The following is a 16,824-nucleotide window of genomic DNA, read 5'->3' as shown; positions in this document are numbered from 1 at the left end:
CTGTATTTGGAAATTAAATTGTTACTTGCTGTCTCAATCTTGTAAAAGCCACTGTTTAAAACATGTCCAAACTAGGAGTAAGCGAGCTGGTAGTCCAACATAATGCATAGACCAGGGTGTTTTCACAAATAGGAACAAAAGAACACGAGTCGGCCATTCAGCCCGTCGAACCTGTTCCCAACACTGCTCTGTGGCAATCGGGTATGGAACCAGGTGCGATTTCCTTGCTCTTTTGGTTGGATATTCGATATTTGGGTTTCTGGCTGCACCACCTCCCCCCACCCCGCCCTCCCCACACACACAGGCACACACACATAGACATGACTGAGATGGGTAACTGGCGCAGTGGAGGGGTACGGAGCGGGGGAGGAAGGTTTGGGGGGAAGGGGTGCCGGGGTACAGATGTGAACTCGTGTTTGGTAACATTGCTGCGCTGTTAGAAACAACAGACTTGCTGGGGATGGATAACTGTCTCTCTTCTCAGAACCAGGCAGCAGCCGCCATCCTCACACAACAATTAACTACCGATTACATTGTGATTTCAGACAAGATGTGAATCGTGGTATTAACTGGTTATCATTTCGCCCCACGTGAACCAAAGCACCGTCGGGCAATTAGTCCAGCTGTTTAATTCGTGTGATATCAAATTGGGTTCTGATTTTAAACCAAAAGGGAAAAATCATTGCAAAATCCGGCTTGTTCTGCAGACTTCACTGGTGAGTTGCAGCACAGTGGCACAGCGGTTAGCACTACTGCCTCACAGCGCCAGGAACCCGGGTTCAATTCTGGCCTTGGGTCACTGTGTGGAGTTTGCACCTTCTCCCCGTGTCTGCGTGGGTTTCCTACCACCGTCTGAAAGACGTACTGGTGAGGTGCATTGGCCATACTAAATTCTCCCTCAGTGTATCCGAACAGCTGCCGGAGTGTGGCGATGAGAGGAATTTCACAATAACTTCATTGCAGTGTTAATGTAACGCTACTTGTGACTAATAAATAAATAAACTTAAATAAAAGCGACAGTTAGTGCGGAGCTGTGATAAACAGGGACCCTGGGTTTCGTCTCTGAGCGTTCGGCCATTTCATAAAGGATCTTCAGGTAAAATGAGCTCTCCCCGAATTGGCTGCATTCGCAGTAGAGAAACTGGAGGCACCGAGCCAGGTCTGAGCAGGATTCTGCAACTGATGCCATAGCCACCAGATGGCACCACATGTTTGCGATGGATCTTTCTCATTGACACAGCACCAGATACACACACACACATATATACATATAGATAAACATTTATACATATATACATATATACATACACACACACATGTATTAACACAGATATGTACACATATATATAGCTGGATAGATATACACACAGAGATACACACACAGAAACTAAAATAGAAAATGCTGGAAAATCTCAGCGGGTCTGGCAGCATCTGTAACGAAAGGAAAGAGCTGAGGTTTCCAGTTCCAGATTCCAGCAGCTGTAGTAATTTGTTTTTATTTATATACACACAGATATACACATAGACTATATACGCACAAATTATATACACAGATACACAAACACACAGATATATAAACACAGATATACACAAAATATATGCACACACAGATATACACACATTATATATACAGATGCACACATACACACAGATATACACACACACAGATATACACACACAATTAATATATACACACAGATGCACACATAGATATACACACAGATGCACACACATTATACACAGGGAGTACGTTGACACCGATAGTGCGCACACAGATATATCAGATATGTGCTTGCATATGTGTGCCCACCCCAGGGAAGATCAGAAATCCTGAGTTATCAATAAAGGCATTACCCATCCTCTAATTGCAGAGGAGCCAAACATAAGGTCCAAGACCCACCTCTAGGTGCCCCTTAGAGTGAGCAGACCCCAGCATAAATACTGCAGAAAAGTGGTTGAGGAACCAGTGCCCCTCCATCTCCACCCCTGCATGATTTGCACAATTATCAAACCACAAACCCCTCCAGGGAGCCCTGATAGTCTTCCGTTGACAAAGAAAGCTAGGACCAGTATTACACAACTGGGTCCCTTTTATTTGAGCTTTCAAAAAAAAGAAAAAAAAACATAGAACACTACACACAAACAGGCCCTTCGGCCCACAAGTTGCGCCAATCATATCCATACCTATCAGGCCATAGAACTATCTGTAACTCCCAATCCCATTAAATCCCATGTACTCATCCAGAAGTCTTTTAAAAGACCCCAGTGAGTTCGCCTTTATCACCACCGATGGCAGCCGATTCCACTCACTCACCACCCTCTGAGTGAAAAACTTACCCCTAACATCTTTGTACCTACTCCCCAGCACCTTAAACCTGTGTCCTCGCGTAGTGACCATTTCAGCCCTGGGAAATAGCCTCCGAGAATCCACCCTATCTATTCCTCTCAACATTTTATAAACCTCTATCAGGTCGCCTCTCAACCTTCGTCTCTCCAGGGAGAAAAGACCTAGCTCCCTCAACCTATCTTCATAAGGCATGCCTCCCAATCCAGGCAACATCCTTGCAAATCTCCTCTGCACCCTGTCAATAGCTTCCACATCCTTCCTGTAGTGAGGTGACCAGAACGGCGCACAATACTTCAAGACTTAAGTGGATGCAGCGTTTAGCACTTGAAGTGTACATTTTGAAGTGTAGTCCCTGTTGTAGGAAATGAAGCAGCAAATTTGCACACAGCAAACTCCCAAAAGCAACAATGTGATCATTAGCAGATGATCTGTTCTTGGGATGTTAATAGAGGTTAAATATTGACCCAGGGCCAGGGAAAACCTCTCTTTGTACCTGGAGAAGAAGTAACACCTGGCACAGGTCACAGCAAAATCAGTCCAAGGAATTGCTGGCCGATAAGTTACTAAAAATCATCAAATAACTCTACTGTTCTAGTGAGTGCTTGATACAACAGTCACACACTCAATACAGTGTGTGACTGGAGTCACATGAAGACCATGCCAGGTAAGGGTGAAAAGTTCCCCTCTTTGAAGGGCAAATGTTCCCCATTTGAATTTTATCAACATGCTCATCTTGCTGGTTATTTTTTTCCAGTCCCACAAATAATCAGATTTATCCAATTAATTCACAACTTGCCACATTAGGATTAAAACTTTTTGAATTTAATGGAATAATAGTGAAGCTTTTGATTATGACAAGGATTGTAAAATATTGTAAAGACTTGATTACCTGTAAAGACTCGCATTCCAACCATTATCTTGCAATTGTGTCTCTGTCTATAGGTGCCATGTTTGTGAACCCAACTCGCCACTCACCTGATGAAGAAGCAGCGCTCTGAAAGCTTGTGATACCAAATGAGCCTGTTGGACTTTAACCTGGTGTTGTGAGACATCTTACTGTGCCCACCCCAGTCCAACACCGGCATCTCCACATAATGTAAAATACTCAGTATGGTACGTCAATTTAAAAACTCTCATCTCTGTTTTCAAATCCTCCATGGTCTCATCCCTTTCTATCTCTGAAATATCCACCTGTTTTGCAACACTCTGCGATCTCTGCAGTCCTCCAATGCAACTCTCCCATATCTCAAATTCAAAACAATTGGAAAAGTACACTGCAAGGCGTTTTGACTTGGGAATTACTGAGAATACAAATAAGTTAAATTTATCTCCATGCAGCACTCTTGGGTACCTCAAAAAATTGTAATATTCTTGATATTTGCAATGTACATTTCTTGTCAGGCACACAGCTTGAGGGTAAAACATTTCAAATTGAAAATTACAAAATGTGCCATAGAATTTAACTTTTCTCTGGACATCATGTTCCACTCTGAGGTGCCTCAATATAATTCCAATATCCTTGGTGTTCAGAATTACATTCAGCATTCAGACTGAGGGATTCCACACTGTTTCGAGCCTCTCCATGTACTATGGCTGAAAAGTCATAGACTGTGTCCTTTCTTGTGTGCTTCAGCAGGGCTTCCCCAAGACTTTCATTCTTAATTTTAACTGCTTAGCCATCAGCTGTAATCTCTGGAATCCCCTCCCAAAAGTTCTCTCCCTCTCCCTCTTTCTCCCTCTCTCCCTCCTTTTATGATGCTCCTTAAAACCCAGCCCTTTGACCATACCATCATAAGAAATAGGACTAGGAATGGGCCATTCAGCCCCTCGAGCCTGCTCCACTATTCAATAGGATCATGGCTGATCAAATATCCCTACTCCACTTCCCTGCCCTATCCTCGTAATCCTTGATTCCCTTTCTGATCAAAAATCCATCTCAGCCTTAAATATACACAAGACTCTGCCCCCGCAGCTCTCTGTGGCAAGGAGTTTCAAGGCTCTCAACCCTCTGAGGAAAGAAATTTCTCCCCATCTCAGTGTTAAATTGGTGTCTCTTTATTCTGAGACTGTACCCACTGATCCTAGACTCTCCCATGAGGGGAAATATTTTCTCAGCATTAAGTTTTAGCCCTACCCGTTAAACAGTGACATAAAGTCAATTTGGGCACTAACATCTGAGTGGGGAGATTTGACCATGCAGATCGGGTGGATTTAAACTAATTAGGCGGGGCGACAGGGTGGTGGTTTCCTTCCTTTCTGACCACAGTAGGTCAGAGAATACTGAGACTGTGGCAACTCAGTGAATGGATCCAGTAAGGCTAAGAGAAATAAAACACAGGGAGAGTGTACAAAACATGACAGGACTAATGGTCTGGGATGTGTTTGCTTTAACGCAAGAAGTATGACAGGTGAGGCAGATGAACGTCAAGCTTGAATTATTACATGGAACTATGATGTTGTGGAAATTATGGAGACTTGAATGAAAGAAGGACAGGACTGGTAGCTTAGCATTCTAGGATTTAGATGCTTCCAGTGAGATAGACAAGGTGACAAAAGGTGGGGGAGGAGGAGGGTGTTGCTTTACTGATTAGGGAGAATATCACAGCTATACAGAGGGAGGACACCTTGGTGGGATCATGCAGTGAGGCCACATGGATCGAATTCAGGAATGGGAGCGGTGCAATCACACTGTTGGGGTTGTACTACAGACCTCCCAACAGCCAGTGTGAAGTGGAGGAACTGATATGTCAGCAGATTATGGGAAGATGTAAAAACAACAGGGATGTTGTGATGAGAGATTTTAATTTCCCCAATACCAACTGGGATTCCTTTAGTGCTAGGGCTTGGATGGGGCAGAGTTTGTTCAGTGTGTCCAAGAACGTTTCTTGAGGCAATATGTAGATAGTCCAACTTGGGAAGGAGCTATCTTAGACCTGGTTCTGGGAAACGAGTCTGGACAGGCGATTGATGTATCATGGGGAATCATTTTGGGAACAGTGATCACAATTCTGTAAGTTTCAAGATACCTGCAGAAAAGGATAGAAATAATCCTGGAGTGGAAGTACTAAACTGGGGGAAGGCTAACCACAACAGTATTAGGCAGGAACTAGGGGATGTAGACTGAGGGTGGCTGTTTGATGGCAAATCCACATCCGATATTTGGGAGTCTTTTAAAAGTCAGCTGTTAACAATTCATGACAAGTATGTTCCTGGAAAAATGAAGGATAAAGATGGCAAGATTCAGGATACCTTGATGATAAAGATTGTGAGCTTAGTGTTAAAGAAGAAGGAGGCATATATAAATTTCAGGAAATGGAAAACAAAAAAGGCTCTTGAGGAAAACAGAGAAAGCAGGAGTGTGTTTAAACAGGGACTTTAGGAGGGCAAAAAGGGGCCATGAAATGTCCTTGGCAGACAAGATTAAGGAGAATCCCATGGCTTTTTTATGTACATATGAGGAGGATGAGGGTAGCTAAGGAAAAGGTGGGTCCACTCAAGGACAGTGGAGGGAACTTGTGTGTGGAGCCAAATGAGGTGAGTGAGGTCTTTAACGAATACTTTACATCAGTATTCACAAAGGAGAAGTATGTCGTGGATGGTGAATGTAGAAAAGAGGATGTTGACATTCTGGGACATGTTGAGATAAAAAAGGAGATACTGTTTTGAAAAACATTAAGATGGACAAGTCCCCAGGCCAGATAGGGTCTATTCCAGAATACTGAGGTACACGAGGGAAGAAATTGCTGAGGCCTTGGCCAAAATCTTTGTATTTTCTTTATCCACAGGCAGGTACCAGAGGATTGGAGAGCAGCAAACATTATTCCTCTATTCAAGAAGGACAGAAGAGAAAATCTGGGAAATAACAGACCAGTGAGCCTTACATCAGTGGCGAGGGAATTACCGGAGAAGATTCTTAGGGACAGGATGTGCTCACATTTGGAAGAGAATAGGCTTATTACCAGTAGGCAGCATAGATTTATGAAGGGGAGATCGTTCCACACAAACTTCAAAGAACAAAGAACAAAGAACAAAACAGCCCAGGAAACAGGCCCTTCGGCCCAACGAGCCCGTGCCGCCATTTTAACATTATGAGTCCCCTCTCCACCCATGACCCTTGTCTATGCTTATGGCATTCCACATTGAGGGAAGACTAATTTAGGGACAATTTGTTACACCAATCAGCCTAATAGCACATCTTTGGGGTGTGGGAGGAAACCGGAGCACCCAGAGAAAACCCACGCAAGCACGGGGAGAATGCGCAAACTCCCGCAGACACTTGATTGCATTCTTTGAGGAAATGGCAAAAAATATTGATGAGAGCAGGGCAGTGGATGTTGTTTACATGGACATTAGTAAAGCCTTTGATAAGGTTCCTCATGGCAGGCTGAAGGTGAAATCATATGGGATTCGAAGTGAGCTGGTAAGATGGATACAAAACTGGCTTGGGCGTAGGACACAGTAAAAAGTCTGACAACACCAGGTTTTAGTCCAACCGCGAAGGGACTAACCCCGAAAGCTTGTGCGTTTACTATCAAATAAATCGGTTGGACTAAAACCTGGTGTTGTCAGACTTTTTACTGTGTTTACGCCAGTCCAACGCTGGCATACCCACATCTTGGGCGTAGAAAGCAGAGTAGCGTGGAAGGGTACTTTTCTATCTGGAGGTCTGTGACAAGTGGGGATCCACAAGGATCAGTGCTGGGGCCACTGTTGTTTTTAATATATATAAATGATTTGGAGGAAAATGTAGATGGTCTGATTAGTAAATTTGCAGATGATACAAAAATTTGGGGAGTAGCGAATAGTGAGGAGGTTTGTCAGAGTATACAGCAGGATACAAATCAGCTGGAGACCTGGGCCAAAAGATGATAGATGGAATTTAACCAGGACAAATGTGAGACGAATGTGATTTGGAATGTCTACTGCAGAAGGTCTACTGCACAGTAAATGGTAGAGCCCTTAGAAATATTAGCATGTAGCAGGATCTTGGTGTGCAGATCCACAGTTCTCTGAAGTTGGCAACTCAGGTGGACAAGGTGGTCAAGAAAGCATATGGCAGGCTGGCCTTCATCAGATGGGTCGTCGAGTATAGGAATTGGAAGATCAGGTTCTGGCTGTATAAGACTTTGGTTAGGTTGCATTTGAAGTATTGTGTGCAATTCTGTTCGTCACGCTACCGGAAGATGGTGATGCATTGGAGAGGGTGCAGAAGAGATTTACCAGGATGTTGCCTGGTTTGGAGAATATGGACTATGAAGAAAGGTTGAACAAACTTAGATTGTTTTCATTGGAGCGTCGGCGGATGAGCGGGGATCTGTAACAGGTTTATTTGGTAGCATGAGCTTTCAGAACACTGCCCCTTCATCAGGTGAGTGGCCACTCACTTGATAAAGGGGCAGCTCTCTGAAAGCTTGTGCTACCAAATAAACCTGTTGAGCTTTAACCTGATTGGTGAGACCTCTTACTGTGAGGCCTCTTACTGTGCCTACCCCAGTCCAAATCCAGTATCTCCACATTGAGGGGGGACCTAACAGAGGTTTACAAGATTATAACAGACTTGGATAGAGTGGATAGTCAGAGTCTTTTTCCCACGGTCAAAGGGTCAATTACTCCGGAGCAGAAGTTAAAAGTGAGAAGGGGAAAGTTTATAAGGGATGTAAGGGGCAAGTTTTTCACACAGAGGGTGGTGAATGCCTGGAACGCGCTGCCGGAGGGGGTGGAGGAAGCAGATTCTATAACAACGCTCAAGAAGCATCTGGATACATATATGAATAGGCAGGGAATAGAGGGATATGGACCATGTAAAGGCAAGGAAATACTGATTAGAAGGTATCTGTGTCGGCAAATACTTGGTGGGCTGAAAGGCCTGTTCCTGTGTTGTACTGTTCTTTGATCTCTGAATGTAGCAAATACTGGATTGTTAAACTAAAATGACCTTTAAAGCAATAATTAAGAAAATATTATTAGGAGACATTGCATTGTATATTGAATCACGTATTTCAGAGATCCTTAAACAGTTGATAATAAAGCAGAAAAAGTTATTCATTTTTCAAAGGAAAGGACATTGGTCACAATCCTCCCATCCCGCTGCACTAGGCCCACTACAATCGCCCACTCCACCAGAGTACTTCACTCCAGCAGGGATTACAGTAGCTCCCCACTAACTAGCAGCCCAACCCTGCTGTAATGCGGGGAAGGGTGCCCCAGGGCATTCGCACCCTGGCAGTGCCAGCCTGTGCTTCCTGGCACTACTTAAGGGGCAAGGTGCCCATGCCCAGGGGGCATGTTGGTACTTCCTATCAGGCATGCGACAGTGCTAAAGGCATGGAGTTTGTGGGCCGGTGCCTGATGGGGTGGGGACTGGGGGCAATCGGTGGGGGTAGGGGGGTCCCACTGCCCCAATGCATAGGCCACCAGCATGGAGGAAAGGAGGCAGCAATCAGGGTTGTTGAGGGGTTTGGCACAGGGAAGGGGGGGTTCAGGACTGCATGGGAGTGAGGACTTTTGGGGGCTTTGAGGATTCTGGGGATTGGGAATTGGCAGGGGTGGTCTGGAATCAGGGCAGGCCTGGGGACGGGGATGTTCAGGGCTGGACCTGGGTACGGTCAAGGGTCCAGCAATCAGGCCATGGGGGCACAGAGAGCTGACGCTGCGGGGGTCATGGGGCTGGCCAGTGATCAAGCTGGCTGGCAATCAGGAGGTCATCAGTGTGGGGTCAGTGCGCATGCACCGATCTCAGCACTGACAGACCAGTGAATGTGCAATGGCCCCGCTCTTCAGTGGGAATAGGCCCCACACCCTGAAATGTAATGATATTCACACTGGTGGCCTCTGCAGTGCACATGGTGTGGGAGATTCTTCTCTGAATTCCCAGTGAAAAGACTGGCATGAATTACTCCAGTTTTCACACAAATTTGACACTTAGAATTTTTTGGGGAGAATTCTGCCCATCATTATTTTAATTGAAGTTTCTGTCGAAGCAGAAATTTGAATGGTTATGAAATAGAACTGTACAGCACAGACCTGCCCTCTGCCAATTTGCACCACTTCAATTCCATTCATCCCTTATGAGTAATGTATCTATCCAACCACGTTTTTAGCTGCACCTCCTGAATTTAACATTTATAATGAAAGTTTTCACTTGGTAGAATTATAATTATATGCAAAAGAGTGAAACATTGATAAGATAACAAATTAGTGGAGTTATATGGAAAAATACTTCCAAGTAAGGAAGATTAATGTTATTGATCAAAGCCAAACTGATTAATACTTACTATGGGGTTGTACCTCAACTTTCAGGTATTCAAATAATCTAGGAATATTTAATTTTGAGAGAATAAGAAAGTATAAAGTGGTCATTGGAATAGATCTTTAGGATTTGCATAGGTCTGATCAACCCTTATACTGAACTCCAAATTATGACAGACTTGAGTCTCTCATTGAACCCACAATCCCCAACCTAAGTTCTGCGTTAGACATTTGTTGAATTCTATTTTTGTTGTTGTTTTTCTTCCTGTGCCTAGTGGTCACAAGGCAGATTTTCATCTGTTTCTATGGCAAGTTTTACTTGGGACAGATAACTAGCCTGTTACCAGTGATTTAAAATGCCACTCCACATCAAGCATGGCTGACCAGGAGTCACTCCCACTCTTGCTTTGACAAAGAGTAATTCATACTCAGAATTTTGGCTCTATTCTCTCTCCACAGATGCTGTTAGACCTGCCGAGATTTTCCAGTATTTTCAGTTTTTGTTTCAGATTCCAGCATCCGCAGTATTTTGCCTTTATCATTCTCATTCTTATTGCCTGCCATTAATATGTTAAAAGGATTTTGTAGGTTGAAACTATTTTGGCCACGTTATGAACACAGCTTCCTTGACTGTCACGTCCTGTGGTGGGACTTGAACCTGGAGTTTCTGGCTCAGAGGTGGGACACTACCACTGTTTCACTTGACCTTCATCTATTCCATGTACTGTTACCAAACATATCTGCTGCCCTTGTTTTTCAATAGAACGAGAATCTTATTGCTATGAAGGGTAAATTACAAATAAGGACATGTTTAACAATAAGACAGACCCATGTACAAAGTGGAAGGAAAGCTTGACTCTCATGTTAAGATTATAAATATTCAATTCTGTATCTTGAACTGGTATAAATTTTGTGCATCCTTTTTACAAGAAGAATATCAAATAAATGGGAGAGTTACATCATAAACTCCTGGGGATATTAGGACGGGTGAGGGACTACTGTTATGATGAGAGACTTGAGTAGTTGGGACGTTTTGAGGCAAATTAGAATTTAGCAGGTTAGAGAGTGAAATGTTGCAATCCTTGATAGTGAAAAGTAAATATTTTCCACTGGATTGGGAGATATTAACAAAAGAACACACATTTATGATAATCATTCACAATTAAAAAGGAGAACATGAATATTTCTTTACACAGGGAGTGATGACAATGGAGAATTCACAGCCATAAACAAGTCTATGAATTATCTAAAAGGGAATTTTATCACTGCTTGGAAAAATAGGTTATTAACTGTTATAATGAGCAACAAGTAGGATGGCATTAAATTTGATGATCCAGATATAATGGGCTAGATGGTCTGTTTCTGTGCTGGAACATTCCATAAACAGACAGGCACAATTTGGGTTTAACACCTTTCAATCTCTCAGCAGCTGAGTAACTTTGGATGTTGAGTGGAAAACCACTTTCCTCTGAATAAGGTGAGTTAAGCTGTCTGAAACTGTTACTGTAGTGATTAGATGGGTTGAGGAAATGCTCAGGTTGTATATTTCAGGCTAATACCAATACATTGAACCTGAAAATCCAATCCTCAGCGCCAATTTGCACTTCAAAATGGTCTCAACCTCAAGAGTTTCAAGAGGATGTTATCAGACAACAAATTTTAGGAAATTGGGCACACAAAATGGAAGCAAACTGAAGTTATCCTCAGCGCCCTCCACTAAAATCACAAAGTAACAGACACTGATCAGTAGGCAAGAGCATGCTTTTAGAATGCAAATGAAGGCTAGCACATAAGGGAGATTGGACAGGATGGCACCTACAGGAACTAAATTAAAGAAAACCCCATCAAAATCAGCACTTCTAAACCAGTCAAACAACCCATGGAGTCATCTAAAATTAACACAGTTAAGGAAGCATCCCTGGCCCCTCAAAACTCTTGAGATCAATAACAAACCCCAGAGATTCTAGACCATTGATAACCAACCAGACAAAAACGATTAACACACACTTAAAACAATTGTTCCAACACTCGAAAACATTGAAACAGGATGGCTAAAGTCAAATACTGTAAATAAGGATTAGCATTTGAAATGCAAAGTTCAGGTATAACTATAGCCCGTTGTGGGGGAGTCTTTAGAACACTTTCGGGACAGTCCAATTGTATGTCCTGACTGTGCTTCTCCGTTGACGTAAAAAGAAAATAAAGCTATGCCGTTATTGAACTTCACCCTGAGTCCGTAGTGGTCGTTTCACCCACTCACGCTAACAAGGACAAACTGCAAAGTAGGCAAAGTGTGACTTAGAAATGGAGAGATGAGTCTTAGGGAGACTTTTAAACCAGTAAAAGAAAGTGGTTTGGAAGAAAATCCCACAGGGAAAGACAGAAATCCAAAAAGTGCAACTTGCAAATTGGCCCAATGATTCCTCAATGAAAAAAGGAATGGATTTACCCAGTGAATCTTTGAAGGAAAATGATCAGAAATGAGGAACAAAATGGCCAGTGCAGATAAATTCTCACTGAGATCTCTTGGGATGTGGCTTGTATTCTTAAATAGATGTAGAGAAGATGTCCAGATTGTTGGAAATGGGATGAGAAAGACATCAAAACTACAATCTATGCATATGCTAAATGTAATAAAGAATTCCGAAGAAACTCGGGAATGTGGAACTCACTACCACAGGGAATGGTTGAGAATGTTAGATAAACACATGAAGGCAAAAAAATAGAAGAAGAGGCTGATGGGATGTGACAAAAAAGGGGTTGGGGAGAGTAATTTGGAAGATAAACACTGGTATAGACCAATGCGGCAGAATGACTTTTTTCTGCTGTAGATTGTTTGTATTCTTTTACATGGTGTGGATGATGCCAGTAAAGCTGGTATTATTGCCCATTCCTTACTGCCTTAGAGAAATGATGCCAAGCCACCTTCTTGTACACTTAAGTGACTTTGTTAAGAGTCAACCACATTGCTGTGGAGCTGGTACCACATATAATTTGGGTAAGGACAGCAGAATTCCCTCTCCAAAGAGCGCTAATAAATTGAATTGTTTTTAAAGACAATCTGATATTTTTATGGTTGCCATTACTAATCCTTACTTTTTATTCCAGATTTATAGAATTTAAATTCCCCCTGCTGCTAAAGTTAGATTTGAACTGAACCCTACCTCTGGATTATGGTACAGTAACATAATCACTACGTTACCATACTCAATGTAATTTCATGTAAGACTGACGCATGGAGCTCCTTGGGGAATGGTGAGGACACAGTAGCGATTGTACACAGAGTCCTGAGCAAAATGTCGTTCTTGAAAGGCAATGAGAGCAGAGTATAGTTTATAACCACTTCAGGCTCCAGACTCCATCTCTGCCTGTCTCTGCCCAGTTAGCTGCAGACTTTGGTTGAGAGACTACCGACTTGTGTTTCCCTGCCTGTCTGAATGAACACACTGCAGGTACTTGGGGGAATGAAGCCCAGGGTTGTTTCAAAGCTTGTTTAAAAGTTTAATTTTTTTGTTTACCTTTGACCTGATCATGTTAGAAAATCTAACAGATTGGTTGCGTTTTCCAGATGTTCCCAGTTTTCTGTCCTTTTGAAAGAGAGAAAATATGAGCCAAGGCAAATTGATAATGAATTATCAATTTTATAATGAAGATAGTTTTTTTAGGGAAACATTTTTGGCAGGAGATATTCTGGGTGATGGGTGAATGTGGCAGATGTCCACCTAGATATCATTGGATTGTTTATTATGAGGGCAGCATCCATCCAAAAAATGGAAGCAAATTTATTTCTGAAAAGAACCATCTGTCTGTGCAATACCCTCAGGAACATCAAACAAGGCAGCATCAAAATGAAATGTGGAATTTGTTGCAGATTTTCCATGGTCTCATTCTAGTGAAGTAGGTAACACTTTTTAATCAGATTCAGAATGCTTTTGCTGTAAGACTCACTGAAGATTTCAAGGCTGACTTTTCAGTGCATTACTGAGGGAATGCTGTACTGTTGGAGATGCCCCCTTACAGATGAGATAGTATCTGTTGTCTTATAGACATACAAAATGTCCCCTGGCACTTTTTAATTAGGAACAAAAATTTCCCCCCTGGTTTCTTGCCCAATATTTGTCCCTCTACCAATACCTAAAATAGATTATCTAATCATTTACTTCATTGCTGTTTATGGGAGTTTCCCTACATTGCAACAGTGATTACATTTAAATTATTTAATTGGCCATAAAGAACTTTGGGATTTCCTAAGGTTTAACAGGAGTGATATAAATTCTGTGTTCAAAGCAATTATTAACTTGAACCATCAGCCTGGAGGGACTGTCTCCATGAGGAATTGTATGAAATAATTTCCAGCCTCACCTCAAAAAGTGTAAAAACAGTTGAGCTTGGTTTTACTTATTTATTGGAGGAAACAGGCAACAATTCCATTATTTCATCTACTTGCTACTGAGAGGTCACAAATTTCCAAACTGCTGAATAATCACTGTCTCATTCCTAATGCTTCCACCTCTTCATGTTGCACGACATTAAAAAGGAATGAAACCAGAAGGACTGTCTATCATTGACTTGACAATAGAAATGACATCAGCAAAACCAACCCTATCAACCCTGCAAAATACTTCTTCCCAACATCCAGGAACTTGTGCTGAAGTTGGGATAGCTGTCTCACAGACTCGTCAAGTAACAGCCTGACACAGTCATACTCACAGAATCATACCTTACAGATAATGTTGTAGACACCATCATCATCATTCCTGGGTGCGTCCTATCCCGCTAGTAGGACAGATCCAGCAGAGGTGGCAGCACAGTTCTGTATAATCAAGAGGGAGCTGCCCTGGGAGTCCTCAGCATTGACTCAGAATGTGTCATCAGGTCAAACATAGGCAAGGGAACCTCCTGCTGATTATCACATACCTTCCCCTCCTTTCCCCACCCACTCAGCTGGTGAATCAGTACTCCTCCATGTTGAACACCACTTGGAGGAAGCATGAGGGTGCAAAATGATCTAGCAACTCATAAGGTTTGGTTAAGATGGTCTTTTGGAGAGTTTTGTGATAACTCAATGGATTGAATAGCCTCTTCCTGCACTGTAGCGATTCAGTTGATTGGATGATGAATCAGTACTACTCCACATTAAAAAACATTGAAAACACTATGGGCCCTGACAGTATCCTGGTTATTATGTTGAAGAATTGTGCTCCTGGCCAAGGAATTTCAGTGCAACCACAACTACAATACTGATATCTACCTGATCAATGTGTACAATTGCTCAGGTAAATCTTGCTCAGTTGTGCAACTTAGGTGGATTGGCAATGATCAATTCATGGAGGGGATGGGTCTGGATGGGATGACCTTTTGGATAGTCAGTGTAGATTTGATGGGTTGGATGGCCTCTTTCTGCATGGGTTCTATGGTTGTATGGTTATATGTCCCCTTGGCTGTGAAATAGGCCTCAGCTTCCTTGCTGTAAGTTGTGGACTAGCTTCTGGTGGTGAGGTGTGGACTGGCCTGTCTGCTTCTGAGATGGGTAACAGTTACATTGTTCTGCCTTTTGTTATTTTAAACTCAAGAGTTGGCTATCTAAAATTTCAGATTCTTTCCTTTTGTGGAGCTTAGCATTTCTATAGCCCTGAATTGCCCAGTCATTTAAGTAAACTATTTTTGCTTAGGGAACTTAACATTTCAATAGCAGTCATCTAAGTCTTCTGTTTCTATGCCTAGAACAATTCACACCTAATCATCTTTAGATGCTGTCATGTCTTTAGAAAGCCCTAATCATTTTAGAGATGTACCGCCCCTGGAAATACTTGCTGTTACTGTTGCTCGACAGATTTCTACATTTCAGGCCTTTTTAATTTTTTGTTTCCATTGCTGCTAGGAAGTTCCCTGACAATAGCTTTAACCTGTAGATATTGTCTTAGAAGTGTACGTTTTTCCATTTCTTAGGGAGGAATCGGAAGATATGGTTCATGTCCCCAGTGACTGGGGGTCAATTGTTAGTACTGGGAACACTAGTCCATAAGCAGCTTGTGTAAAAAACAAAAGAAAATGCTGGAAATATTCAATAGTTCTGATGAAAATAAATCAACCTAAAACGTTAACTCTGTTTTTCTCCCTACAGATGCTGCCAAGTCTCCTGAGTATTTCAAGAATCTTCAGTTTGTATTTCAGATTTCCAAAATCTGCTATATTTTACACTATAAGGAGATTCAGTTGTCATGGAGATTGGTTGTAGATCTGTGACACAGGTAAAGTGTTGTGAATAAAATCCCAATTGGTTCAGAAGGATCACAATAGATCACAAGATAGGAACAAGGCATTTGTCTTTTTGTTCATGTGACTTCTTGTTTCCATTATAATAATAATAGCAGCAACTGCAACAGCTCGTACTTTCTGAGATTTTTGCACCATCTTAACTCAGGAATGAAAAGAAAGTTAGTAGTTCTGAAAGGCACGTCTATTTTTGTATTTCAACAGATCTGATTTATTTGGTTATCCCAAACACAGATCTAATTCATGTATTTGTATTTTCCCTGGGTTTGGTTTATTTAGTTTTGTGTAGTATATACTTATGTCTGTAACTCTGCCTTACAAAAACTTTACTGCTTCATATACGCTCACACAGTGTTTAAAATTCAACCAAGTCTCTGATTGGGCTTCCTGAATAATATTTCAATCTACAGAATTGTGACTCTGTATCTGTTCTCAATCCCCTGACCTGATTTCTCATGTTCTCACAAAAGTCTTTCTCAGGAAGCTGAACTGAAACCATTCTTTGTTTTTTGGTTCAGTGAAGAAATGGAGAGGTGGCACGGTGGCACACCGGTTAGCATTGCTGCCTCACAGTGCCAAAGGCCCAGGTTTAATTCTGGCCTCAAGTCACTATCTGTGTGGAGTTTGCACATTCTCCCTGTGTCTGCATGGGTTTCCTCTGGATGCTCTGGTTTCCTCCCACACTCCAAAGATGTGCAACTTAGGTTGATTGGCCATGCAAAATTGCCCCTCAGTGTCAGGGATTGGAAGGGTAAATAAGTGGAGTTACAGGGATAGGGCCTGGGTGGGATAGTTGTGGTTGCAGGTTTGATGGGCTCAAAGGCCTCCTGCTGGACTGGGGGGGATTCTAGGTGTAGCTTGAAGTCTCGCAAATTTTAGTAGGTTCAAAGCCAGTGTCACAAGCATGATCCAGGACATTAAAGTGATGAATCTCAGAGTCTGCAGCAATGAGG

This window comes from Carcharhinus amblyrhynchos, chromosome 8 (assembly GCF_965287045.1).
Source record: "Carcharhinus amblyrhynchos chromosome 8, sCarAmb.v2.hapA, whole genome shotgun sequence".
NCBI lineage: Eukaryota > Metazoa > Chordata > Chondrichthyes > Carcharhiniformes > Carcharhinidae > Carcharhinus > Carcharhinus amblyrhynchos.
The sequence above is the reverse complement of the archived record's forward strand: the minus strand, read 5'-3'. Positions refer to the sequence as shown.